At 45.8% G+C, this 25,749-nt stretch overlaps 3 non-coding genes across 3 annotated transcripts; 1 reads left to right on the top strand and 2 right to left on the bottom strand.

Annotated features, from left to right (window-relative positions):
• Positions 1-12,947: 12,947 nt before the first annotated feature.
• Positions 12,948-14,758, top strand: LOC149221956 (18S ribosomal RNA). Its single transcript, XR_016249913.1, has one exon. It is a non-coding gene; the product is annotated as an 18S ribosomal RNA (ribosomal RNA).
• Positions 14,759-15,345: 587 nt separating this feature from the next.
• LOC149221955 (25S ribosomal RNA) lies at positions 15,346-18,756 on the bottom strand. The gene has a single exon (XR_016249967.1). It is a non-coding gene; the product is annotated as a 25S ribosomal RNA (ribosomal RNA).
• Positions 18,757-19,003: 247 nt separating this feature from the next.
• On the bottom strand, positions 19,004-19,157 carry LOC149221954 (5.8S ribosomal RNA). The gene has a single exon (XR_016249752.1). It is a non-coding gene; the product is annotated as a 5.8S ribosomal RNA (ribosomal RNA).
• Positions 19,158-25,749: the final 6,592 nt, after the last annotated feature.

The raw sequence follows: 25,749 nt of genomic DNA, 5'->3' as shown, positions 1-25,749 counted from the left end.
CGGGTGTTCGACACCAGCTCATTGATTCACACGCCGTGGATTGTACCTATAGTACCTTGAGGACCATTGTCATTATTGGTGGTTCCTCTCGCGTCTGTTAACAGTTTTCATCATTGACTAGTAATCAGACGATGTTCATCCATGTTCGACTTCAGCTCATGTATTCAAATGCTTGGACTTGTACTTTGTTCGGGTCGGGACGGAGCACAAGACCCTGGATCCCTGTCTGTTATGGTCCAGGCTGCGATTTTGTGGGTGATCATTACATGACTCATTGATGGATGGCTGCGCCCATACCTGAGTCTTGATGGATGGCTGCGACCATACCTTATCATCACTATGGTCTCTTTAGCTGGGTGGCTGCATCCATTCCACAGACCTTCTTCATATGTCTTTTGGATGGCTGCGCCCATGCCTAGACTGCATGTACTTGATTATCAGAGATATTCGGTCCTTCCTGGTGGTGTTCCAGTTCAGCGAGTTTTGTAAAGCATTTCACCCCTCCCACTCTCTCGGTCTTCATGCTTTAGGGGGCATCTGTTACACAGTAATTTGTCACTGTCTCCCTGTCAGTCACCCTACTGTGTCAGGAGTTCACAATAATCAAGTTCATGCCTTCTGAACTAACCAAAAACCCACTTTTTCCAAAGTTTTCCTCATCAGCGCGTCTGTTTTTTAAATATCCGCGCTGACTGGCGCTTTATAGCGGACCGCATGCGCTGCTAGCGCGGAAGCACACGACTTTTCCGCGCTGGTCGAATTTCATGGCCAGCGCAGCCTCTGTCTGTACTAAGTCGCGCTGACATGGCCCTGTCTGTTATTGCTTTGCGACATCAGCGCGCCAGACCAGTTATGCACCCACACTGATCCAGTTTGGGCGAATTTGTTCCAACAACCAGCTTTCCAGATAACCACAGGCTTGGTTGTTGGCCTTGTGAGTCTCGCCTCCCTTCTATGGCATGTCTATTCGACCCTTTGAAACCACCTCCCTTGAAGATAAGCTCATCCTTCCACCATTCAAGGAGACTCCTTCTCCTATTTAAACCTCTACCATTATCATGAGCAGCTGGTTTTTGAGTGTGTAGTTTGGATTGTGTGGAGATTATAGTGATCAGATTGCTGCTACTATAGGTAGTTGGTGTGACAAGTGTGGAAGTGCTAGATAGCTTAGGGAAGGTTGTGTTGTGTTCCTTGTGTGAGAGAGAGTTTCTTGTATTGGGAGATTCATTTCCAAAGGTGAATGCTTAAGAGACTTGCTGACTGGACCCTCCTGAGAAGGATATCGACGTCAGAACATTTGGTTGTACTCTTCTCTGTTATTGATTAATAATAGATGACTACTATTATGGTTCCATTCTCATTCGTCTCTGCAATGGTTAATGTGAATTACATCCTTTCTGACTGATGTATAGTTGCTTTTATTAGATTTCACGCTTGTGTTTGCCTTTCTCTTCGTGTGTGCAGGTATCTATTCACGGAGATCGCAGGGGATCATGACCGGCCAGAGCGAAGGAGCGAGAGCGACATCTCTTCATGAAACAATAGCGTTGGAATCCAAGTAGGTGTTCTTCGTCCACCTTTTAATTGCAATTAGGAACTTGCATAGTAGCATTGACTGATTGTTGCTAGACCCATTCTGGGATAGTAGGGATCGCCTCTATCCGTAGAGGGGATTTACCTCACCAACACACTCAACCACTACAAAAACAAACTTTTTCCAAAAGAGTTTTTTTTATTTTTTATAAAACACTCAAAACTATGAAAACGACTAACTTTGAGATCTATAAACTATAAAAACCTATTTGAAGTCAAAGATTACAAGATGTCTTTTTTAAGGATGTTTTACTTAGATAAATGTAAACTAAGGACCAATTTATGCAGAATCACAAATTAGTCAAAAAAACAACCAATTTTGTTTTCTTTTTTAAAATGAAATCCAAACTTTTAAACACAAGCTTTTCGAAGTTTTGTAAAGAGAAAACACAAAGCAGATTCCTCAACAAAGGTAGATTTCACAAATGGTCAGACTCATAAGAAGGCTGGTAAAAACCAAGGTGATCTAAGGTTCCTACAACTTCTAAGCTCAGGGCTACTACAAGACCAAAATGAAAACCAAACCCAACAAGAAAAACTTCTAGGAATTTCACCTAAAACCCCAACACCAATGAAATCAACCTAAGGAAAGCTTCTGATAGGTTACATGCAGGTCTAGGCAGGGGATAATAACTTCTAAACAAAAACTAAGCTGACTAATAGAGAAAATCTTAGGTTTTCCAAAATTTTGACAGGGTCCGCAGGCCCACAGTTAACACAGGTGCGGTACCGCTCTGTGTTAAAAGAAAAAGCGCTAATAGGTATGCACTATGTCAAAAGCCTAGGGTGCGGTCCTCTCCCAAAGTTATGAAAAACAAAAAATAACCCTGGATCTACTAATTCTACCCAATTCCACACACAAAAAGCCAAAAACAAAAACAAAAGCATAGTTTGTCAGGTCAAAGTAAAAACAAGGAAAAAATCAAGTCCCCAGTGGAATCGCCATTTTGTCACACGGAATGAGTCGATCTTGCAGACAAGATAGACCTTCCTAGAATATAAAGAGACCTAGTGACAAGCAAGCCAATCAAAAACTATCTTTCTCTAAATATGCATTTATAAACAAAGGCAAACAAGTGTTTTAGGCCTACCTTAGGTCCAATGCAAGTTTGTGGAAGCATCGCTCCTTTGATCCAAGTGAGCTCTCTTGTCGCGAATATGCAAACAAATTAAATAGCACCTGAAAAGCCAATATCATAAAACATATTTAACATGAAGATCAAGGAATTCATGAAACAAATGACATAAGACAATTTGTTGAGAAAAATGAATCTGATTGTATTAATTAAAATCAAAGAAGAACTTTACAACCTGTGCCTTGACACTATACAAGCTCCTCCCAGGGTCCAACAAGAAGTCTCCTCTACTTTGAAAAGTTTCACTCTCTTCCCAATGAAGCCAAAAAGGTATGTGATCTCTCCTCTCAAGCTTAACTAGGAAGTCTCAATTCCACCAACATTTACCCTAAAAAATTTTCAGCTTCTAACCTCCCTAGCAACCAGCCCAATTCCTTAATTTATAGTGCAATGGAGGGAAGTTACTAGGTCCTCCTTCAAAGGGATAAAGCCCTCCTTCAAAGGGATAAAGCCCTCCTTCAAAGGGATAGCTCCTCTCATCAAGGGATTAGCTCCTTCTCTTTTGGGATGCATGAACCACCTAAGAGCGACCAATCCATGTCAAAATTCCTTCTAGAATCATCTAGAATTAACCCAAAGTGAGTTTTTTAGAATAAACTTGCACCTTTTTGACTTTCACAGGGGTCTGCACCCACTCCTTTAGGGACAAAGCAGGCACATCTGTAGTTTTTGTAAACAGGAGGTGCGGGACCGCACACAACAGTGAGAGAAAGTGCGGAACTAGAGCTTTGTTGATTTTCAATGTCTTTCTCTCATTTTCAAAGCTTGACTTGAAGAGCTGAGTTCTGAGACTTGCTTAGGAGGACAATACAAGTGATGATAGACCCATACTGACTGCAAATAATCATGGTGACCATATTTTTGTGTAACAGTGAACAATTCCCCTTCTTCTCTCTAAGTTCTTGGAGCTGTATGGGTTGTTGTGGTGTGGATCCTTGGCTTGTCCTGGTCCCCTCGTGCCCCTCCAGAAGATACCGGTGACAGGTTTTATTTCCATTTGAAATGTGGGTTGGTAATCAAGTTGCTTTGTTGGGTTTTCTCGAACGATGACCTTGGGTCATTTTTATGGCAGCCTATTTTCATCTTCTCTCCATCCCCACTCGGTAGCACATGAGCGGTAATGTGGGCCATGCGTGTCCCTGTCCCTCTTTCCCATCCCAATGATAAGAATGTTCAAAGTTTGCTCAGCACTCCTTTGAGCCTTCGTTGTTGTGGTCCTAGATGGAAGCCCCAAAACTCTGTCGTGCCTATGTCGCTATCGTGCCCCTCGGTTGTTGAGAATAGATAATTTTGATTGGGCTAGGCAGCCATGTGTGGCTCCATTGATATTGGCTCCTCATTATATTGTTCACCTCCTCCCTATTTGGTGCAGAGGGTTTTGCTTTTCGTGTGAAAGGTGGGTTGGTAATTGAGTTGTTTTTTCAGGTTTTCCTCAAGAATGGCCTTGGGTCGTTTCTAGGGTGGCCGATTTTCATCTTCTCTCCATACCCACTTGGTAGCGCAGACAGGCAGAGCGGGTGGGTTACCATCCGGGTAGGCAGGCCGCACTCCATGAGGGCCATGTGCCCTCACTATGGACTACACCGATGAGCAAAGTTTGGGCGCCGTGGAAGGGAAAGTCGGGTGGACAGGTTTGCAATTGAGGTGTGGAGTTGTGTCATGCAGGCCACAGGCAGTGCAGCACGACCACACGACACGACAGGTTGAAAGAATTGTTGAAGAAGATAAATTTATGGTAAGTTATTTTTGTTGCATTTTTAAGAAACACTTATTGGAAAATTGACTGAGTGTTGAAGTAGGCGCAGACCGTGTACTCAAGTATTGGTAAAAGGAAAAGGTATGGCAGTGTGCACCTGCTTATGCGTGGTTGAAATACTACCACTAGGATAGGAGCATGACATGGGGTCTCCCATTCCGTCCTCGACAAAAGTCACCAAATTGCGGGGAACCTAGGGATTCCATGTCTTGCCTTGTCGAAAGCATCCCAAGTGTGGGAAATTTGGGGTTTCCATGTCTCGTCATGATGGAAATTGCCCCAGGTGCAGTAAAATTGGTGTACATCGAGCCTACAACCTCACATCAAGAAAAGGGATCGGTTGGTCAAGATAATGAAGGTTTCTTCATTGATAAAGGATCTCGCTAAGGATCAAAGGTTGGAGTCTCTTCTAGAGCTAGTCCACCATGGACTATCAAAAGTTGAAAGAAGGACAGAGTGCCAGGGAACGAAGCGCCGAAGAAACAAAGTGCAGAGAGGAGGAAGGACTTGACTTGTTCTTGGGGGATATTATTGTCAAGGGTATAGGGCTTCACAATAACCAATAATAAGCTTCAATGAGAGAATTTTACGAAAGGGTTTTCCTCTCTGAGAGAGAGAGGTTTTTCCCTGGCAGAGAGCCAACATCTTGTGTTCTTGTTCTTATGTTTTTGGCACCAATTTGATGAAAGTAAACACACATGCATTAATAAGAAGAGAAGAAGATTAAGATAACACGATAGATTGCAAAAGAGCTTCACAAATTGTTATCAAGTCTAGAAGAATCTTGCTATACCCCATTACCCCAGATTCTTCAACGTGGTATTGGAGCTAAGGTGACACATCAAGGAAAGGGGATCTCAAGAACATCCGCAAGGTTGAAGCGTCAAGCCGAGAAGCCTTAATCACATCAAGGACAAGAAGGTCTACCATCTATCATTCATCATGGAAGACAACAAAGCAAGAAGAAACGTCTTGTATAAAGGCACCTACAAGAAGAAAAAATCAAAGAGGGACCTACATCAAGCTACACGATCTTGAAAAATGAAAGGCACTATGAGTCACGTCATCAAGCAAGTCCATTTGAAGAAAGCAACTTGAATAGCATCAAGATCTAAGGAAGGCAAGCCATCAAGTCTTCAAGAAGAAAGCAAGCTCACTACATCTCAAACTCTAGCAAGTAAGTATATGTCCCCTTCTCAGTATACCTCAGTGTCTTTTTGCAAGGAAAGTTACAAATTGGTTGGGACCACTACATGTCCAAATTCTAACGGCTTGGATGCCAAGAGTAGGGATGATACAAGAGGGATTGTCCTAAACTTAAGAAGGAAAAAACAACAAGAGAAAAAGGGAAGAAGTTCATGTAACTCAAGAAGTCAAAGAAGACGAAAAGAAGCAAAAGAAGGAAGATCCTCCTATTACTAAGTCAACCTCTTTGCTTAAAGTCTTCTTTCAAAGGGGGTAGAGGTCTCATTGGGGGTCCCATTTATGGGATTCAAGAGAGGATGATATACAGGTGAGAGTAGATGAAGCAATAAAGGCTACACCAATCGAGGAGAACTATCAAATAAAGCCGCGACGATAAAAGCATAATCAAGATGAGGTATGTATGCATCAAAGTTTGAGTCATGTCATCATATATTGATTGGGTCATTGGAAAAGTTCTAAAATCACGATCAAGAATAAAAGGATCTCTTTCGCCAACGACATGCTTGGAGGCATGTGCTACAGTGGAGTAAAGGTAAACATAAAGAAGTGCTCTCATAAGGAGTATAAGGTGGTTGACCAATCAATCCAAGAGGAAGCAAATGAAGAAAGAGATCAAGCATGTGAAGAACATCGCGGTCACAAAGAATAACTATTTGACAAGATTCCTCAACATCTATCGAAAGAAGGCATGGCAACTCTGAAAAAGGAAGAAAAAGATAAAGGACCCTTGACACCTATGAAGGCCTTGGAGATAGTAAGGTGCAGATAATCAATTCAACTCTACAAATATGTCATGATAAAGAGCCCATCCAACGAAAGCACCATTTGGTGTTGAAGCAATATCACGATGAAGTCATGAAGGGACACTAAATCAAAGTATGGGAACAAGCGATTACAACTAAGCATCCATGTGATAAGTGTTATGAAGGATAGACAAGGTGACAAAGGAGTAGCTAGGTCACAAAAAGGACCTGATATATATCAAGAAGGCCACTTTCCACCAAGGGAGAAATGACGTGACAAACCAGGAGGGAAAGTGATCGATGGTCGATACCCTGCCAAGAAGAAGTTCAAACAAAGACTTCATGACATCGAAGGAAAGAAGTAGATCAAGTGCCTGAAGGACCCACGAAGAAGACGTTGTTTATGAATGGACAATTCCCTAGCTAAGAGGGAGTTCTAACAAGTTCCCAACTACAAAGGGGCTTGGGCAAGTTCCTTGTCAGAGGAAACCTGGGCATGTCTTCCCCAATCAAGGGGAAGAGATAGACAAAACATTCTTGTCTTCACCTAGCAAGAAAGAATGGGAGGATTGGGTAATAATTTGGCATTTGATGCTCTTTGAGGATGTGTAGGGCATCCAAGACAAGAGTAACAAGAGAGGCGATATTCTTTGAGGGCTAGGAACCGAAGACAAGAATTGTCCTAGAAGGTGATACTCAGGGAACACCTGGGTGGTATGTACCTTTAGAGACAATGACTAAGGTGTTTATAATCCATTGGCCTCGCCAACATTGCACTCTAATATTATGAGAGATAAAGTTGTTAGTCAAGGCCTTGCTATGAACAATGTTGGCTAATATGATGTTATAACAGATGGGTTGCCAATCCAGTTTCTCTTATGTGAATTATTCAAGATTGAAAAATAGCCAAACACCTTGTAATGATTTATGAATACCTCCCTAGTTAAGAGGGGGTGTTGAAGAAAGTGTAACTGGGTTCAGTCTTAATAAATGTACTTTTGATATTTGTATTTATTCAAGAAAATAAATACAAGTATTTATATTTGGGAATCCATGTCAATGCATTTGGGTAGGTCGTTCAGGCGAGGGCATGCTCGAGCAAACGAGCCCATATAAAAAATGCTAAGTTGTGACCCGAGGTTGGCTTTGTGCACTTTCGTGTAGCTCGCTTGCCCGGCTCTACCTTGTTGCTTCGTTACGATCGTTTGCACGCCCATGTAAACTCGTCAGGGCGGGTTGTTTGAGGGCGTCCAAGTCAACTCGTTCGTGTGGGTCATCTGAGGGTGTCTATGCAAACTTGTTCAGGTGAGGGTGTCCAAGTAAACTCGTATGGGTTGTTGTGGTGTGGCTCCCTGGCTCGCCTTGGTCGCCCCGCCTATGCCCATCGAAATGATACAAGTGACAGGTTTCCTTTTTGTGTGAAAGGTGGGTTGGTAATTGAGTTGTGTTTTTGGGTTTTCCTGAAGGATGGCCTTGGGTCATTTGTAGGGTGGCTGATTTTCATCTTCTCTCCATCCCTACTCAGTAGTGCATGAGCGGTGATGTTGGCCATGCTCGTCCCGGGAGGCATAGGTGAACAATTCCCCTTCTGCTCTCCAAGTTCTTGGAGTTGTATGGGTTGTTGTGGTGTGGCTCCCTGGCTCGTCTTGGTCCCCTCGTTCCCCTCCAGATGATACCAATGACAAGTTTCCTTTCTGCGTGAAAGGTGGGTTTTTAATTGAGTTGTGTTTTCAAGTTTGCCTGAACAATGCCCTTGGGTCATCTTTAGGGTGGCCGATTTTCATCTTCTCTCATCCCCACTCGGTAGCACATGAGCGGTAATCTTAGCCATGCTCATCCTGGGAGGCATATGTGAAAAATTCCCATTCTGATCTCTAAGTTCTTGGAGTTGTGTATGGGTTGTTGTGGTGTGGCTCCCTGGCTCGTCTTGGTCCCCTCGTGCCCCTCCAGATGATACCAGCGATAGGTTTTCTTTCTGTGTGAAAGGTGGGTTGGTAATCAAGTTGTGTTTTCATGTTTGCCTGAATGATGGCCTTGGGTCGTTTGTAGGGTGGCCAATTTTCATCTTCCCTCCATCCCCACTCGGTAGCGCATGAGCGGTAATGTTGGTTGTGCTCGTCTCGGGAGGCATTTGTGAACAATTCCCCTTTTGCTCTCCAAGTTCTTGGAGTTGTATGGGCTGTTGTGGTGTGGCTCCCTAGCTTGTCTTGGTCTTGTTGTGCCCCTCCAGATGATACCAGTGACAAGTTTCCTTTCCGCGTGAAAGGTGGTATGGTAATTGAGTTGTGTTTTTGGGTTTTCCTGAACGATGCCCTTGGGTCGTCTGTAGGGTGGTCGATTTTTATCTTCTCTCCATCCCCACTCGGCAGCGCATGAGCGGTAATGTCAGCCATGCTCATCCATGGAGGCATATGTGAACAATTCCCCTTCTTCTCTCTAAGTTCTTGGAGTTGTGTATGAGTTGTTGTGGTGTGGCTCCCTGGATTGTCTTGGTCCCCTCATGTCCCTCCAGATGATACCAGCGATAGGGTTTCTTTCCATGTGAAAGGTGGGTTGGTAATTGAGTTATGTTTTTGTGTTTTCCTGAATGATGACCTTGGGTCGTTTGTAGGGTGGCCCATTTTCATTTTCTCTCCATCCCCACTTGGTAGCGCATGAGCGGTAAAGTTGGCCACGCTCGTCCCGAGAGGCATATGTGAACAATTCCCCTTCTGCTCTCCAAGTTCTTGGAGCTGTATGGGATGTTGTAATGTGGCTCCCTGGCTTGTCTTGGTCCCCCAGATGATACCAGCGACAGGTTTTCTTTCTGTGCGAAAGGTGGGTTGGTAATCAAGTTGTGTTTTCGGGTTTTCCTTAACGATGACCTTGGGTCGTTTGTAGGGGGGCCCATTTTCATCTTCTCCCCATCCCCACTTGGTAGTGCATGAGTGGTAATGTTGGCCATGCTCGTCTTGGGAGGTATATGTGAACAATTCCTGTTCTACTCTCCAAGTTCTTGGAGCTGTATGGGTTGTTGTGGTGTGGCTCCCTGGCTCGTCCTGGTCCCCTCGTGCCCCTCTAGATGATACTAGTGATAGGTTTTCTTTCCGCGTGAAAGGTGGTTTGTAATCGAGTTGTGTTTTCAGTTTTGCCTGAACGATGGCCTTGGGTCGTTTGTAGGGTGGCCGATTTTCATCTTCTCTCCATCCCCACTCGGTAGCACATGAGCGGTAATGTCAGCCATGCTCGTCTCAGGAGGCATATGTGATCAATTCACCTACCACTCTCCAAGTTCTTGGAGCTATATGGGCTGTTGTGGTGTGGCTCCCTGGCTCATCCTGGTCCTCTCGTGCCCCTCCAGATGATACCAGCGACAGGTTTTCTTTCCGTGTGAAAGGTGGGTTGGTAACCGAGTTGTGTTTTCGGGTTTGCTTTAACGATGGCCTTGGGTCGTTTGTAGGGTGGCCAATTTTCATCTTCTCTCCATCCCCACTCGGTAGCACATGAGTAGTAATGTCGGTCATGCTTGTCCTGGGAGGCATATGTGGACAATTCCCCTTCTGCTCTCTAAGTTCTTGGAGCAGTATGGGTTGTTGTGGTGTGGCTCCCTGCCTCGTCCTGGTCCCCTCGTGCCCCTCCAGATGATACCAGCGACAGGTTTTCTTTCCATGTGAAACGTGGGTTGGTAATTGAGTTGTGTTTTCTGGTTTGCTTGAACGATGGCCTTGGGTCGTTTGTAGGGTGGCCGATTTTCATCTTCTCTCCATCCACACTCAGTAGCACATGAGTGGTAATGTTGGCCATGCTTGTCCCAGGAGGCATATGTGGAAAATTTCTCTCTAAGTTATTGGAGCTGTAGGGGCTATTGTGGTTTGGCTCCTTGGCTCATCTTGGACCCCTTGTGCCCCTCCAAATGATACCAGCCATAGGTTTTCTTTTCGTGTGAAATTTGGGTTGGTAATCGAGTTGTGTTTTCGGGTTTTCCTGAACGATGGCCTTGGGTCGTTTATAGGGTGGCATATTTTCATCTTCTCTCCATCCCCACTCGGTAGCGCATGAGCGATAATGTTGGCCATGCTCGTCTAGGGAGGCATATGTGAACAATTCCCCTTCTTCTCTCTAAGTTCTTGGAGTTGTATAGGTTGTTGTGGTGTGGCTCCTTGGCTCGTCCTGGTCCCCTCGTGCCCCTCCAGAAGATACCAGTGATAGGTTTTCTTTCCATTTGAAAGGTGGGTTAGTAATCGAGTTGCTTTGTTGGGTTTGCCTGAACGATGGCCTTGGGTCATTTGTAGGGCAGTCGATTTTCATCTTCTCTCCATCCCCACTCGGTAGCACATGAGCAGTAATGTGCGCCATGCTCATCTGCATCCCTCTTTCCCATCCCAACGATAAGAATGTTCAAAGTTTTCTCAGCCCTCCTTTGAGCCTTCGTTGTTGTGGTCCTAGATGGAAGCCCCGAAACTCTGTCGTGCCTATGTCGCTATCGTGCCCCTCGATTTTTGTGAATAGAGAATTTTGATTGGGCTGGGTAGCCATGTGTGGCTCCATTGAAATTGGCTCCTCATTATATTATTCACCTCCTCCCTATTTGGTGCAGAGGGTTTTTCTTTTCGTGTGAAAGGTGGGTTGGTAATTGAGTTGGTTTTTCGGGTTTGCCTCAAGAATGGCCTTGGGTTGTTTGTAGGGTGGCCGATTTTCATCTTCTCTCCATACCCACTCGGTAGAACATGAGCATTAATGTTAGCCATGCTTGTCTCGGGAGGCATATGTGAACAATTCCCCTTCTGCTCCAAGTTTTGGGAGTTGTATGGGTTGTTGTGGTGTGGCTCCTTTTGATGGCTAGCCTCCTCATTGTTCAGCTATTTATGGTGCCAGTGTCTTGTGCTTGTACTCTTTCCGTGTTGGCATTGTCGGTTGAGATGCATACATTTAAGAGGGACGTGGACGGGTTTTGGTTGTAAACCACCTACCCTCCCTCTTGCTTGCTTTTTCCGTCAAGCGATGTAAGGCATTGTTCTCCTTATTGTAAAGTCAAGGGTTGGCATTCCCTTCAAAGTGCACATCGTTCATGGTTGCGTTGGCTTTGAGGTTTTGATAGATCTGTTGGCCCATATGTTTGATCGAGGGGTCAACTTTTCCCTTGCATCTTGCATGCATGGCAGGCTTTTGCAGTTGGAAATGTTAAGTCACAACGTTTATGGGCATTTGTTGTCTCAATTGTGTACGCGCTCCGGCACCAATGGGGAGGAGGCTTGTTATTTCGATGGTGGGGCTATCTGGAAGAAGGATTTCGAGGTGGAACGCTTCGACCTCCCTCCTTTGCGTGGAGGTGGTTGTAGGGGAAAATTATTCATTGTCCCGTCAGTAAAGCTATGGGAAATCTCCTAGGTTTCTTGTACGTAAGGTGCGTGGGGTGCGGAGCTGCCCGATCCCTCCTCCTGTTTGGATATGTGTTCTTGTATTGTGTAGCGACCCTCTTGATTTGAATTTATTTCCTTCCTTTGCCTTTGCATCGTGGTTGCCACAAGTGGTCAATGATCGAGGTCCACAGTTGCTGCTGTTCGGGTGGGCTCCTAGGTGGCCTTGGTGCGTGGCGTGGAGGGTCGGGGGGCATTTCTAAGAGAGGTTGTGGGCTTGGTTGGTCTTGTTTTATTTCCTTCTGTTTCCTCTGCATTGAGGCTGCCACAGGTGATCATGCGATTGAGGTCCATCGTTGCTGCTGTCTGGGTGGACACCTAGGTGGCCCTTGTGCGGGGAGGCGAGGGGTGGGTTGGGGGGCATTTCTAAGGGAGGTTGCGGGCTCGGTTTGTCTTGTATGATTTCCCTGCCTTGCCTTTGTGTCGAGGCTACTGCAGGTGATCATCCGATCGAGGTCCACTATTGTTGCTATCCGGGTGGACTCCTAGGTGGCATCGGTGCGGGGTGGGGAGGATTTTATGGCCGCTCTATGATAGGATTTGTGTGGTCAGTCATCCTCTTTTTATTTCATTCCTTTTCCTTCGCATTGAGGCTGCCGCAGGCGGTCGAGAGATCGAAGTCCATCGTTGCTGCTGTCTGAGTGGATTCCTAGGTGGCCTTGGTGCAGGGGCGGGGAGGGTTGTGGCTCATTTGTAATATAGAGGTTGCATGGTTGGTTGTTCTCCATTTGTTTCCTTTGCATCGAGGCTACCGCAGGTGATCGAGTGATCGAGGTCCATCGTTGCTGCTGTCTGGGTGATCTCCTAGGTGCCCTCAGTGTGGGGCGCGGAGGCCTTTGGAGGCATTTCTAAGGGAGTGGGTGAGTGATCGCTCATTTTCTTGTTGGTTGGGCCGTGCCTGCAAACTCCACAGTGGCCTTGGTGCGTTGTGGCTTGGCAGGTCTGCCCATTTGTTTTCCATGTCCTTGGCATGTTGTGTGTGCTTCCTTCTTGGGATGAAAGAGGTGCAAGGCATAAAAGTTTTACATGATATTTTGACGTCTCTTTGACTTGATGGGTGTTCAGGTTGGCTCTCGATAAGAGAGCACCCAGAATGCCTTTTGGAGTGGGAGGGTGCTACCTGGTTGATCCTGCCAATAGTCATATGCTTGTCTCAAAGATTAAGCCATGCATGTCTAAGTATGAACTAATTCAGACTGTGAAACTGCGGATGGCTCATTAAATCAGTTATAGTTTTTTTGATGGTACCATACTACTTGGATAACCGTAGTAATTATAGAGCTAATACGTGCACCAAGTCCCGACTCTTTGGAAGGGATGTATTTTTTAGATAAAAGGCGGCACGGGCTTGCCCACTTCTCGAGTGAATCATCATAACTCGACGAATCGCACAACGCTTGTGCTAGCGATGCTTCATTCAAATTTCTGCCCTATCAACTTTTGATGATAGGATAGAGGCCTACCATGGTGGTGACGGGTGACGGTGAATTAGGGTTTGATTCCAGAGAGGGAGCCCAAGAAACGGCTACCACATCCAAGGAAGGAAGCAGGCATGCAAATTACCCAATCCTGACATGGGGAGGTAGTGACAATAAATAACAATATTGGGTTCATCGAGTTTGGTAATTGGAATGAGTACAATCTAAATCCCTTAACGAGGATCCATTGGAGGGAAAGTCTAGTGCCAGCAGCTGTGGTAATTCTAGCTCCAATAGCGTATATTTAAGTTGTTGCAGTTAAAAAGCTTGTAATTGGATCTTGGGTCGTAAAGGTCGGTCCGCCTACTCGGTGTGCACTTGCCCTTCCGTCCCTCTTATCGGCAGCGTGCTCCTGGCCTTAATTGGCTAGGATGCGGTTTCGGTGCTGTTACTTTGAAAAAATTAGAGTGCTCAAAGCAAGCTTATGCTCTAAATACAATAGCATGGAATAACGTGATAGGAGTCTGGTCTATTGTGTTGGTCTTTAGGACCAGAGTAATGATTAATAGGGACTATCGGGGGCATTCATATTTCATTGCTAGAGGTGAAATTCTTGGATTTATGAAAGACAGACCACTGCGAAAGCATTTGCCAAGGATGTTTTCATTAATCAAGAATGAAAGTTGGGGGTTCGAAGACGATCAGATACCGTCTTAGTCTCAACCATAAACGATGCCAACCAGGGATTGGCAGATGTTGCTCTAAGGACTCTGTCAGCACCTTCTGAGAAATCAGAGTGTTTGGGTTTCGGGGGGAGTATGGTCGCAAGGCTGAAACTTAAAGGAATTGATAGAAGGACACCACCAGGAGTGGAGCATGCAGCTTAATTTGACTCAACCCGGGGAAACTTACTAGGTCCAGACATAGTAAGGATTAACAGATTGAGAGCTCTTTCTTGATTCTATGGGTGGTGGTGCATGGCCGTTCTTAGTTGGTGGAGCGATTTGTCTGGTTAATTCTAACAACGAACGAGATCTCAGCCTGCTAACTAGCTACGTGGAGGTTCCCCTTCGCAGCTAGCTTCTTAGAGGGACTATGGCCGTTTAGGCCATGGAAGTTTGAGGCAATAATAGGTCTATGATGCCCTTAGATGTTCTGGGCTGCACGCACGCTACACTGATGCAACCAACGAGTTTTTTTTCCTAGTTCGAGAGGATCGGGAAATCTTCTCAAATTGCATCGTGATGGGGATAGACCATTGCAATTATTGGTCTTCAACGAGGAATTCCTAGTAAGCGCGTGTCATCAACTTGTGTTGACTACGTCCATACCCTTTATACACAGTGCTCATCGCTCCTACCGATTGAATGGTCCAGTGAAGTGTTCGGATTGTGTCGATGATGGTGGTTCGCCGCCATCGACGTCGTGAGAAGTTCATTGAACCTTATCATTTAGAGGAAGGAGAAGTCGTAACAAGGTTACCGTAGGTGAACCTGCAGTAGGATCATTGATAGCAAGGGTTTTCTTTTTTGGTTTGGGTTGGTTGGGTTTCGATTGCAATGTGGGACTTTGTGGTGCGCCTCTAGGGGAGCGGGTTTGGTGTTTGGCGGGAACATTGTTGGTTGCTTGTCTCACCACCGGTTTCAGTTGTGGCATGACATGGAAACCCAAAGTTTCCCCAGGCTTGGGTGGTGTGGTGCGACTTGGAAACCCCAAATTTTGGGCATGGCATGGAAATCCCAATATTTTTTGCGTCGGGTGGAAGCCCCAAATTTTAGGCGGCAAGTGGAAAGCCCAAATTTTGGGTGCAACATGGAAACCCCAAATTTTTTTGTGCCGGGCAGAACCCCCAAATTCTAGGCACCAGGTGGAAACCCCAAATTTTTTGTGCGACATGGAAGCCCCAAATTTTAGGCGCTCGATGGAAACATGAAATTTTGGGTGCCAGGGCACGGCATGGAAACCCCAATATTTTGGGCACCGGGGCGCGACATGGAAACCCCAAAATGTTTTGTGTCGGAGCGCAACATGGAAACCCCAAATTTCCCGCGAGAGCAGGAGGGTTGTCTAGATTTGTTTATGAAAAAGAGCGAAGCTCTGAATCAAGGTGACCAAGGGCTGAATCTCAGTGGATCGTGGCAGCAAGGCCACTCTGGCACTTACAATACCCCGTCACATATTTAAGTCGTCTACAAAGGATTCTTCTCAACAACTGTTTGGAATTGAACTTCAAAGCTACCCCGACCAAGATCCTTCATGGTCGTGGTTTGAAAATGACACAGGCCCTTGGGGGTGACAAAGCGATACCCCTATTGTGGGTCAAGATATAGTCAAAGAGTGACATGCATCACTTCTAGCGTGGATTCTAACTTAGAGGCATTCAGTCATAATCCGACACATGGTAGCTTCACGCCACTGGCTTTTCAACCAAGCGCAATGACCAATTGTGTGAATTAACGGTTCCTCTCATACTAAGTTGAATTACTATTGTAGTGCAGTTCATCAGTAGGATAAAACTAACCTGTCTCATGACGGTCTAAACCTAGCTCACGTTCCTTATTGGTGGACGAACAATCCAACACTTGGTGAATTATGCTTCACAATGATAGGAAGAGCCAACATCGAAGGATCAAAAAGCAACGTCGCTATGAACACTTGGCTGCCACAGGCCAGTTATCCTTGTGGTAACTTTTCTGACACCTCTAGCTTCAAATTCCTAAAATCTAAAGGATCGATAGGCCACGCTTTCACGGTTTGTATTCGTACTGAAAATGAAAATCAAATGAGCTTTTACCCTTTTTTTCCACATGAAATTTTTGTTCTCATTGAGCTCATCTTAGGACACCTGCATTATCTTTTAACAAATGTGCCACCCAAGCCAAACTCCCCACCTGACAATGTCTTCCGCCCGGATCGACCCGCCGAAACATGCCTTAAGGCCAAAAACAAGGGCAGTGCCCCATCTCTACCCCATAAAATAAGTAAAATAATGTTAAAAGTAGTGGTATTTCACTTGCATTGAAAACGACTCCCACTTATTCTACACCTCTCAAGTCATTTCACAAAGTCGGACTAGAGTCAAGCTCAACAGGGTCTTCTTTCTCCACTGATTCTACCAAGCGCATTCCCTTGGCTGTGGTTTCACTAGATAGTAGATAGGGACAATGGGAATCTCGTTAATCCATTCATGCACATCACTAATTAGATGAAGAGTCATTTGGCTACCTTAAGAGAGTCATAGTTAATCCCATTGTTTACCCGTGCTTGATTGAATTTCTTCACTTTGACATTCAGAGCACTGGGCAGAAATCACATTGTGTCATCATCTGCAGGGACCATCGCAATGCTTTGTTTTAATTAAACAGTTGGATTCCCCTTGTTTGTACTAGTTCTGAGTTGACTGTTCGATGCCTAGGGAAAAGCCCCCGGTAGGGGGCATTCTATGCCCGTAGCCCAATCGACACGTGCCTACCTGCCCTCGCTGCAAGAGTAGCTCGGGTATATTGTTGACAGCCCACGAGTTGAGGGCGTAGACCCCTAGGCCCAGACCTCAGAGCCAATCCTTTTCCCAAAGTTATGGATCTGTTTTGCTGACTTCGCTTACCTACATTGTTCTATTGACCAGAGGCTGTTCACCTTGGAGACGTGATGCGGTTATGAGTACGACCGGGCATGAACGGTACTCGGTCCTCCATATTTTCAAGGGTTGTCGAGGGTGCACTGGACACTGCAAGACGTGCGATGCTCTTCTAGCTGCTGGACCCTATCTCTGGGTGAACCGATTCGAGGGTGGGCAAGCTGTTAAAAAGAAAAGATAACTCTTCTCGAGGCCCCCGACGACATCTCTAGATTTCCTAATGTTGTCGCCCGCCACCATGTCTCGGTTAGGGAATATTAACCCAATTCCCATTCGGTGCTCGTGTAGAGTGCACCCTTGATACAAGGCTTCCCCATCTCTTAGGATTGACTAAGCCATGTCCAAGTGTTGTTCACATGGAACCTTTCCCCACTTCAGTCTTCAAAGTTCTCATTTGAATATTTGTTACTACCACCAAGATCTGTGCTAGGGGCTGATCCACCCAAGCTCACGCTCAAGGTTTCTCAATGACCCCCGTGTCCTCCTACTCATCAGAGCCAGGCAATTGATCTGACGGTCGAGTATAGGTTGCGTGCTTCAGAACCATCCATTTTCGGGGCTAGTTGATTCGGCAGGTGAGTTGTTACACATTCCTTAGCGAATTTTGACTTCCATGACCACCGTCCTGCTATCTTAATCAACCAACACCCTTTGTGGGATCTAGGTTAGCACGCAATTTGGCACCCTAACTTGAGTTTCAGTTCATCCCACATCGCAAGTTCTGCTTACCAAAAATGGCCCACTTGGAGCTCTCGATTCCATGGTGTGGCTCAATGGAGCAGCTGCACCCTCTTACCTATTTAAAGTTTGAGAATAGGTCAAGAGCATTACGTCCTCGATGCCTCTAATCATTTTCTTTACGTGATAAAACTTGCACGTGAGCCCCAGCTATCCTGAGGGAAACTTAAGAGGAAAACAGCTACTAGATGGTTCGATTAGTCTTTTGCCATTATACCCAAGTTAGACAAATTATTTGCACGTCAATATCACTATGAGCCTCCACCAGACTTTCCTCTGGCTTCGTCCTGCTCAAGCATAGTTCACCATATTTCAAGTCCCAATAGGTGTGCTTGCACTTGAACCCTTCACATAAGCTCAAGGTTGGTCGATGATGCACCACCCTAGAGAGGGGATCTCGCCCGTTATCTTCCTTGTGCCTCATAGGTTTTCAAACCCGCTGACTCGCACACATGTTAGACTCCTTGGTCCGTGTTTCAAGAGGGGTCGAATGGAAATCCCACCAACAAACGCCACAAGCACGCAGGTGCATACGATCCGCCACAAGGGTGCATGCTTCATTCCTCAACCACTGCAATGGCAAACCAACAGGCAGTAATCCACCCGCGCTTGTGACAATGCAATAGCCCGTGTTGGTTCACACCTCAAGTCGAGTGGCAGACCATCCTTAGCCGTTCCACACCCGACTAAGACGCATCGACAACCTCCATCTGCTTCCCTCCTGGCAATTTCAAGCACTCTTTAACTCTCTTTTCAAAGTCCTTTTCATCTTTCCCTTGTGGTACTTGTTCGCTATTGGTCTCTCACCCGTATTTAGCCTTGGATGGAATTTACCACCCAATTAGGGCTTCACTCCCAAACAACCCGACTCGCCGACAACGCCTCATGATGTGGCAGGGTCCTGCCCCGACGGGGCTGTCACTCTCTCAGGCACCCCTTTCCAAGGGACTTGGCCTAGGTCTTCCGCTAAGGATGCTTCTACAGAATACAATTCAGGCAACACTACTGCTCGATTTTCATGCTGGGATCTTCCCGGTTCGCTCACCACTACTAGGGGAATCCTTGTAATTTTCTTTTCCTCTGCTTAATTATATGCTTAAACTCAATAGGTGTTCTCACATGAGCTATGGTTGCAAAGTTGGAGCTAAATCCACCCTATCCGATGGGAGGACAAGAGAGAGAAAAGCAAGTTCGAGCGATGCCACACAAAGCTCGCATCAGCTAATGCTGACTGCCCATCCAAGGGGACAAGATCACCACTCACTGATGCACGCCACGAAACATCGCTCGAGGTATTTCAGCCAACCGCACCGCATTACGCACGGATGACTAGCTTCACTGCTCCCTAACATATTGGAGGCAGAGCATTTGAATGGGATGCGATGCCCACACAGATGTGCCCTCGACCGAGGCCTCGGGCGCAAATTGCATTCAAAAATTTGATGATTCATGGGATTCTACAATTCACACTAAGTATTGAATTTCACTACATTCTTCATCGTAACAAGAGTCGAGATATCCGTTGCCAAGAGTCATTTCCACGTATTACCGAAAAATCTGCCACAACACTGAATAGGGGCACCCCCCATAACAAATGTAAGGCTAAGGGCCAAAAGGAGGAAAGTAATAAAAACGCATGAAATAAAGAGAAACAAAGGTGTCTACCCCCCTCACAGCAGGAGGCTCAAACAGAGAACAATCTACCCGAGCCCCATGCCCTCTCAAAAAGGGGGGAAATGCATGGAACAAAAATTGAGAAGGACTAGGGTGGCCACCCCGAGTGTTGGAGAGGTAAATCCCCTACTAGCCCAGAACGAGTCTATCAATAATCGATCAATGCTACTATGCAAGTTCCTAATTACAATTAAATATAGGAAATGGACACCTACTTGGATTCCAACGCTATTGTTTGATGAAGAGATGTCGCTCTCGCTCCTTCGCTCTGGCCGGTCACGATCCTCCGCGATCTCCGCGAACAGATACCTGCACACACGAAGAGAAAGACAAACACAAGCGTGAAATCTAATAAAAGCAATTATACATCAGTCAGAAAAGATGTAATTCACATTAACCATTACAGAGACAAATGAGAATGGAACCATAATAGTAGTCATCTATTATTAATCAATAATAGAGAAGAGTACAACCAAATGTTTTGACGTCGATATCCTTCTCAAGAGGGTCGAGACAGCAAGTCTCTTAAGCATTCACCCTTAGAGATAGATCTCCCAAGACAAGAGCTCTCTCTCTCTCTCACAAGCAACACAACCTCCCTTAAGCTATCTAGAAATTACACACTTATCACACCAACTACCTATAGTAGCAGCAATCTGAGCACTATAAGCTCCACACAGTCCAAACTACACACTCCAAAACTAGCTGCTCATGGCAATGGTAGAGGTTTAAATAGGAGAAGGAGTCTCCTTGAATGGTGGAAGGATGAGCTTATCTTCAAGGGAGATGGTTCCAAATGGTCGAACAGACATGCCATATAAGGGAGGTGATACTCACAAGGCCAACAACCAAGTCTGGAGTTATCTGGAAGGCTGGCTGTTGGAACAAATTCGCCCAAACTGGATCAGCGTGGGTGCATAACTGGACTGGTGCGCTGACATCGCAAAGCAATAACAGTCAAGCCCATGTCAGTGCGACTTAATACAAACAGAGGTTGCGCTGGTCATGAAATTTGACCAGCACGGAAAACTCGTGTGCTTCCGCGCTGGCAGCGCATGCGATCTGTTATGAAGCGCCAGTCAGCGCGGATATTTTAAAAACAGTCACGCTGATGATGAAAACTTTGGAAAAGTGGGTTTTTTGGCCAGTTCAGAGGGCATGAACTTGATTATTGTGAACTCCTGACACAGTAGGGTGACTGATAGGGAGACAGTGAGAAATTACTATGTAACAAATGCCCCCTAAAGCATGAAGACCGAGAGAGTGGGAGGGATGAAATGCTTTACAAAACTCGCCGAACTGGAACACCACCAGGAAGGATCAAATATCTCTGATAATCAAGTACATGCAGTCTAGGCATGGGCGCAGCCATCCAAAAGACATGCGAAAGGTCTTTGGAATGGACTCAACCACCCAGCTAAAGAGACCATAGTAATGATGAGGTATGGTCGCAGCCATCCATGAAGACTCAAGTATGGGCGCAGCCATCCATCAATGAGTCATGTAAAGATCATCCACAAAATCGCAGCCTAGATCATAATAGACAAAGATCCAGGGTCTTGCGCTCTGTCCCGACCCGAACCAAGTACAAGTCCAAGCATGTGAACAAATGAGCCGAAGTTGAACATGTGTGAACATCGTCTGATTACCGGTCAATGATGAAAACTGTTAACAGACGCGAGAGGTACCACCAATAATGACAATGGTCCTCAAGGTACTATAGGTACAATCCGCGGCATGTGAATCAATGAGCCGGTGTCGAACACCCGCAGAATCATTCGATCGGAGGCCAATGATGAAAACCTCACGTCGAACACGAAGAACCTGCCATTGAGGCATGTAGGCTCCAAGGCACTTGAAGGGAGTCTCTAAGTCACCTTCCTGGATAATGAGCTGAAGTCGACAGGAAGTGACCTTGACCAAAGGTGGGCCATAATGTTTCCCACATCATCGACACGAGACAGAGGTAAAATGATTTGTGTGAGATAGCAGATGAGGTTGCACTGTTGCAGAGGTCATCTTCTCTTGAACATATCGGTGGCACGACAGTGGATTTGGAAGTATTTGACATCAAATGAGCAAAGGGTATGATGACGAGGCAATGAGCAAATGAGAGGTCAAATAGGATAACCTGCACCCAAGGAGGCCAGTGTGAAACAAGATGAGAAATCCCCACCCAACATGAATGCAGACCAGTTCCATGTTCAAGAGTGACATACTGCCGACACGACAATTATTACAGTTCCATTTTCCCCACCATTTCTGGCAGGTACCCCGGTTATTTTTGGATGACAAGCTTGACGGGGATAGCATATGCTTGGAGAGTGTCATTTCTACAATGCCCGATGTCATCAAGTTTTAACGAGCCTGACAAAGGAAAAACTCGGCGTCTTTTCTTGTTTAGAGAGTCTGAAAAGACAGCGGAAAAGAAAACTCCAGGGGGGTCCTTTTTCGTAAAGTTGTGTCTCTCGAGCCCGAAAAAGTATAAAACAATGTCTGAAAGAACCACCCGACCATTACGATCGAGGAATACTTTTCGTAAATAGTGACTTCGACCCGAAAAAGTAGAAAAGCGGTCGGAAGCATGTCGTTTTGGGGCCAATAGCGAGTGTGAAACGACAAACACCCAACAATCTTTTTAAGTTAAACGGTCGAAAAAAGAGCTTTAAAAGCAACCGCCCCTCGTTCCTTTTAACGAGTCGAGAGGGAACCCGACAATCTTTTCTTGATTTATGTCGGAAAAGAGCATGAAGACGACATTGCGAGATCAAGTGTGATCAGGGCTACTATAACTCCACGGAGACGGAAATCTGCACAAGAATATTACCCACGTAAAACCTGTTCGACATGTTAAAAACATCGTAAAACATGTAGAAAATCATATTACACCGACATAAGCATGAAATATATGGTGAAAATTGAACAAAAACCCACATTTATGAGCTACCATAGTCAAATATAGATTTTTTACCATAAATAGGGGGGTAAATGAACTATTTTTACCATTGTTACCATTTGAACTGTGGAGAACATTGAGAAGCTGCAAAGTTGACGGAGCGAATTCCATCCCGTTCAAGGGCCGTTCTTCCTACAACTTGTTCCAGGTAGGTTCTTCTCTCCCTACGCTCCATTTTGATTCCTTCTTTCAGCATTTTAACGGTGGAATTGGGCCATTTGGAAGAATTTTTAGAGCGTTGGTGCGCTCTCGGTCAGCGAGGAAATCCCTATCGGGTCCGCGCTGATCGATAAAAATTTACACATACCACCTTTGGGTCAGCGCGGAAAACACGTGTGCTTCCGCGCTGACCCAGCGGAAAAAAAAAAGGGAAGCCATGGTCAGCGCGACTGTTTTAAAAACAGCCGCGCTGACGCCGTAAACTTTCATTTTTGCAAATTTGAACGTCCAGATTTTTGTAGGCAAGCTTCTAATGTTTTTTAATGGCCATGCAGGACAAAATGGCATTTGTGTGGCAAGAGAGAGCCCATGATAATAAGGATATTGTCGCGTATGCCGATGCTGGGAGCCGCAATGCCATGCGGGCATGCAGATTTCTCAAATTCTTCTTGACTCCACGTCTACGGGCGCAACCTGATCTCTTGGAGTTCCTGATCAGAGCCTGGAACCCAATTGATGGCAAGTTCACAATCCGAGGCCGTGACATCGAGTTCGATGCCACAGATATTTATTTCTTGACTGGATTATCTCGCCGGGGTGAGATGCCCATTCTGGAGGGGCAGCGACCTAGCGGCGAGACCTTGGATCTATTGATGGCTCGCGTGTGCCCACGGGCACGCAAGACACGGAGTGGAAAGGTGTCCATTCCGTCAGTGGACGACATCATCCTACGGAGTATACTGTTTATGGTGACCCGGGCAGCGGGCTCTTTGGCCAACCATGAGGCCTCAAAGACCCACCTACTTCTGGCTCTCGAGTGTCTGCAACCCACCATATTCAACTAGGCGGCAGCGATAACTACTAGCATGAAGAGACAGTTGAGCAACTGCCGACGCGGGGAGTCGAAGAAGTTTGGGTATGGGTCCATTCTAGTCCCACTCATGATGGAGCGGGTGCCAGCGTTACAGCTGCAGGACATGGCCCTTGATCCACCCAGGGGTCCCCGAGAGACGAGGGCCAGTCGGTGGGGCCACATCATGCCGCGAGGAGGTGGCGGCCGCCCAGTGGCATCGGGGCATTATTTCCGAGAGTGGTTGGATCACCAGGTGATCTTTGTAGAGGACTGGCCATATGCCGGGATTGACTTCAGAGGTGACCCAGACATGCCACTTCCTGCGGGGGAACAGTGGGACGATGGTGGTAAGCCACTTGATCTCTTTTTAATTTTTTATGTTTTGTAATGTTTTTTGATTTTTCATGTACATGCCTTGACAATTAATGCTATGATATGCAAATGTAGGACCTATGAGACCCCTTCGTTTGGCTCCAGAGGCGAGGAGAGAGGCACAAGGTGATGGAGTCTTGGCCCTAGCTCCTCCAGGAGTCAACACGCCCGAGATCGTATTGCAGAACCTCGAGGGCTTACTGGAGGGAGTCCCAGATTACCAGGGGATCTAGGAGGTCCCCATAGCATCCCAAATTCACACAGTGGGAGTAGAGCCCAAGATGCATCGCCTTTTGAGGCGGGTGGCACGGGCGGTAGTATGCTATAGAGAGCATAACCTACCACAGTAGTCACCTAGGTTTTATTTCCACTACTGTTTTTGAGAGACTCGTGTCTCAGATGTACTGAGGACATCGGCCTTATTTTTGACATATACACTTATTTTTGAGTGCCTTAGAGCGCCACGAGATATATATATATATATATATATATATATATATATATATACCGATTTTGGATGGATCTTGTTACATATGATGATGTTTTTTATATGTTATGCAAATGTTCAATACAAATGTAATCTCATGTATCAGTTGCATAACACACGACCCACATATTTTAATTTTTTGAATGCAAGCTTAAAAGCACACACAACACGCATGCAAACTATGCTTGGGAAAATATTTATTTACATATGCTTTACTCTATGGTCTTATTATGCTTTCTGTGTCTTCTTGTATGATGTTTATCTATTTCGCAAATGCCTGTCTAACACACGATTTGCCAATGCATCAGTCAACGTGTTTAATCGTCTCGGAATATGTTGATATGTGATATAATCAAAATTTATTTCTAACAATTTGACACATAGATACAACCTTAGAATGCGTTGGTCTCTGACGGAGTATCGCCCGTTGAGTTGATGGACGACGAGCTGAGAGTCCAAGTTTACTACCATTGCACGAATGCCGAGATCAACTGCTTCGGCTAGTAACTCGATTACGGCACTGTATTCGGCAACATTGTTAGTGGTACGACCCAGGCAGACTCCTTGAAGGTCTAGCAACTCTCCGTGAGGATCATAGATTTCCCATGCCGCGGAAGACAAATTGCAAGTACTACGGCAGGCGCCACCAGCGAAACCAACATAAGGTGCACTAGACATATGCACAAGAAGCAGAAAACACAATAAGAGGCAAACACGCCTTCACACCAAAGCAAAACGTGAAATCATGCACACATAACACACTAAAACACGCGTATGTACAAGCTGGGCGTACGAAATCACGCATAATATTTCTTTAAATAAAGCCCGTTGCGGGGCTTGTCAAGAGGGTTTCCTTCGTAATCAATCAAATCATATGTGCCCTTCTGTAAAACTCTCTTCACAATATAGGGACCTAGCCACATGGATTCGAGTTTTCCTGCCCCCAGCTTATCCTTAGCTTGATCATAGAGCAGTACTAGATCTGCCTCAACGAAGGAACGAGGTTGAATATTATGGTCGAAGTGAGCCTTAACTATCTTCTTTTGCGCTTCGATAGCTAGAGAAGCTAAACGACGGGTCTCGTCTAACCGTTCTAGGTAAATAAGTCGTTCCTCCACCGGAGTGGTGTTGGGAAGCAACTCGACAGCTAATTTCAACGAAGGAATCTCACACTCGATAGGAAGGGTGGCCTCCAGTCCGTAAACAAGCTGAAACGGAGTGAAACCGGTGGCGTCCTTCACAGAGGTCCGGTAGGCCCACAAGGCAGGGAACAACATCAGATGCCAATTAGACTTGTGTGTATTGACGGTGCGTTGAAGCATGGTGATCAAAACTTTGTTCACAGCCTCGACTTGACCGTTGGATTGGGGATAGTACGGTGTCGAACTATCCTGACGCAAGCCTAGTTGGGTCGTTAGTTCCGTCATCATGTGATTACGGAAATGTTTTCCGTGATCCGTGACGATAGCCTGAGGGACTCCGAAACGAGTAATGACATGATTAAACAAAAACTGCGCCGCTGTGTAACCGTCTTCGTTCAGTGTAGGCATCGCTTCGGCCCACTTGGTGAAATAATCCATGGCAACGATGATATACCCATGCCCCCTGGCCGAACGAGGGTTACA

The sequence above is a fragment of the Pinus tabuliformis genome, chromosome Q (assembly GCF_031772625.1).
Source record: "Pinus tabuliformis cultivar Carrire ecotype Pingquan chromosome Q, CPIR1, whole genome shotgun sequence".
Taxonomy (NCBI): domain Eukaryota; kingdom Viridiplantae; phylum Streptophyta; class Pinopsida; order Pinales; family Pinaceae; genus Pinus; species Pinus tabuliformis.
Note: the sequence above shows the minus strand (reverse complement) of the source record. Positions and strands in the feature narration are given on the sequence as shown.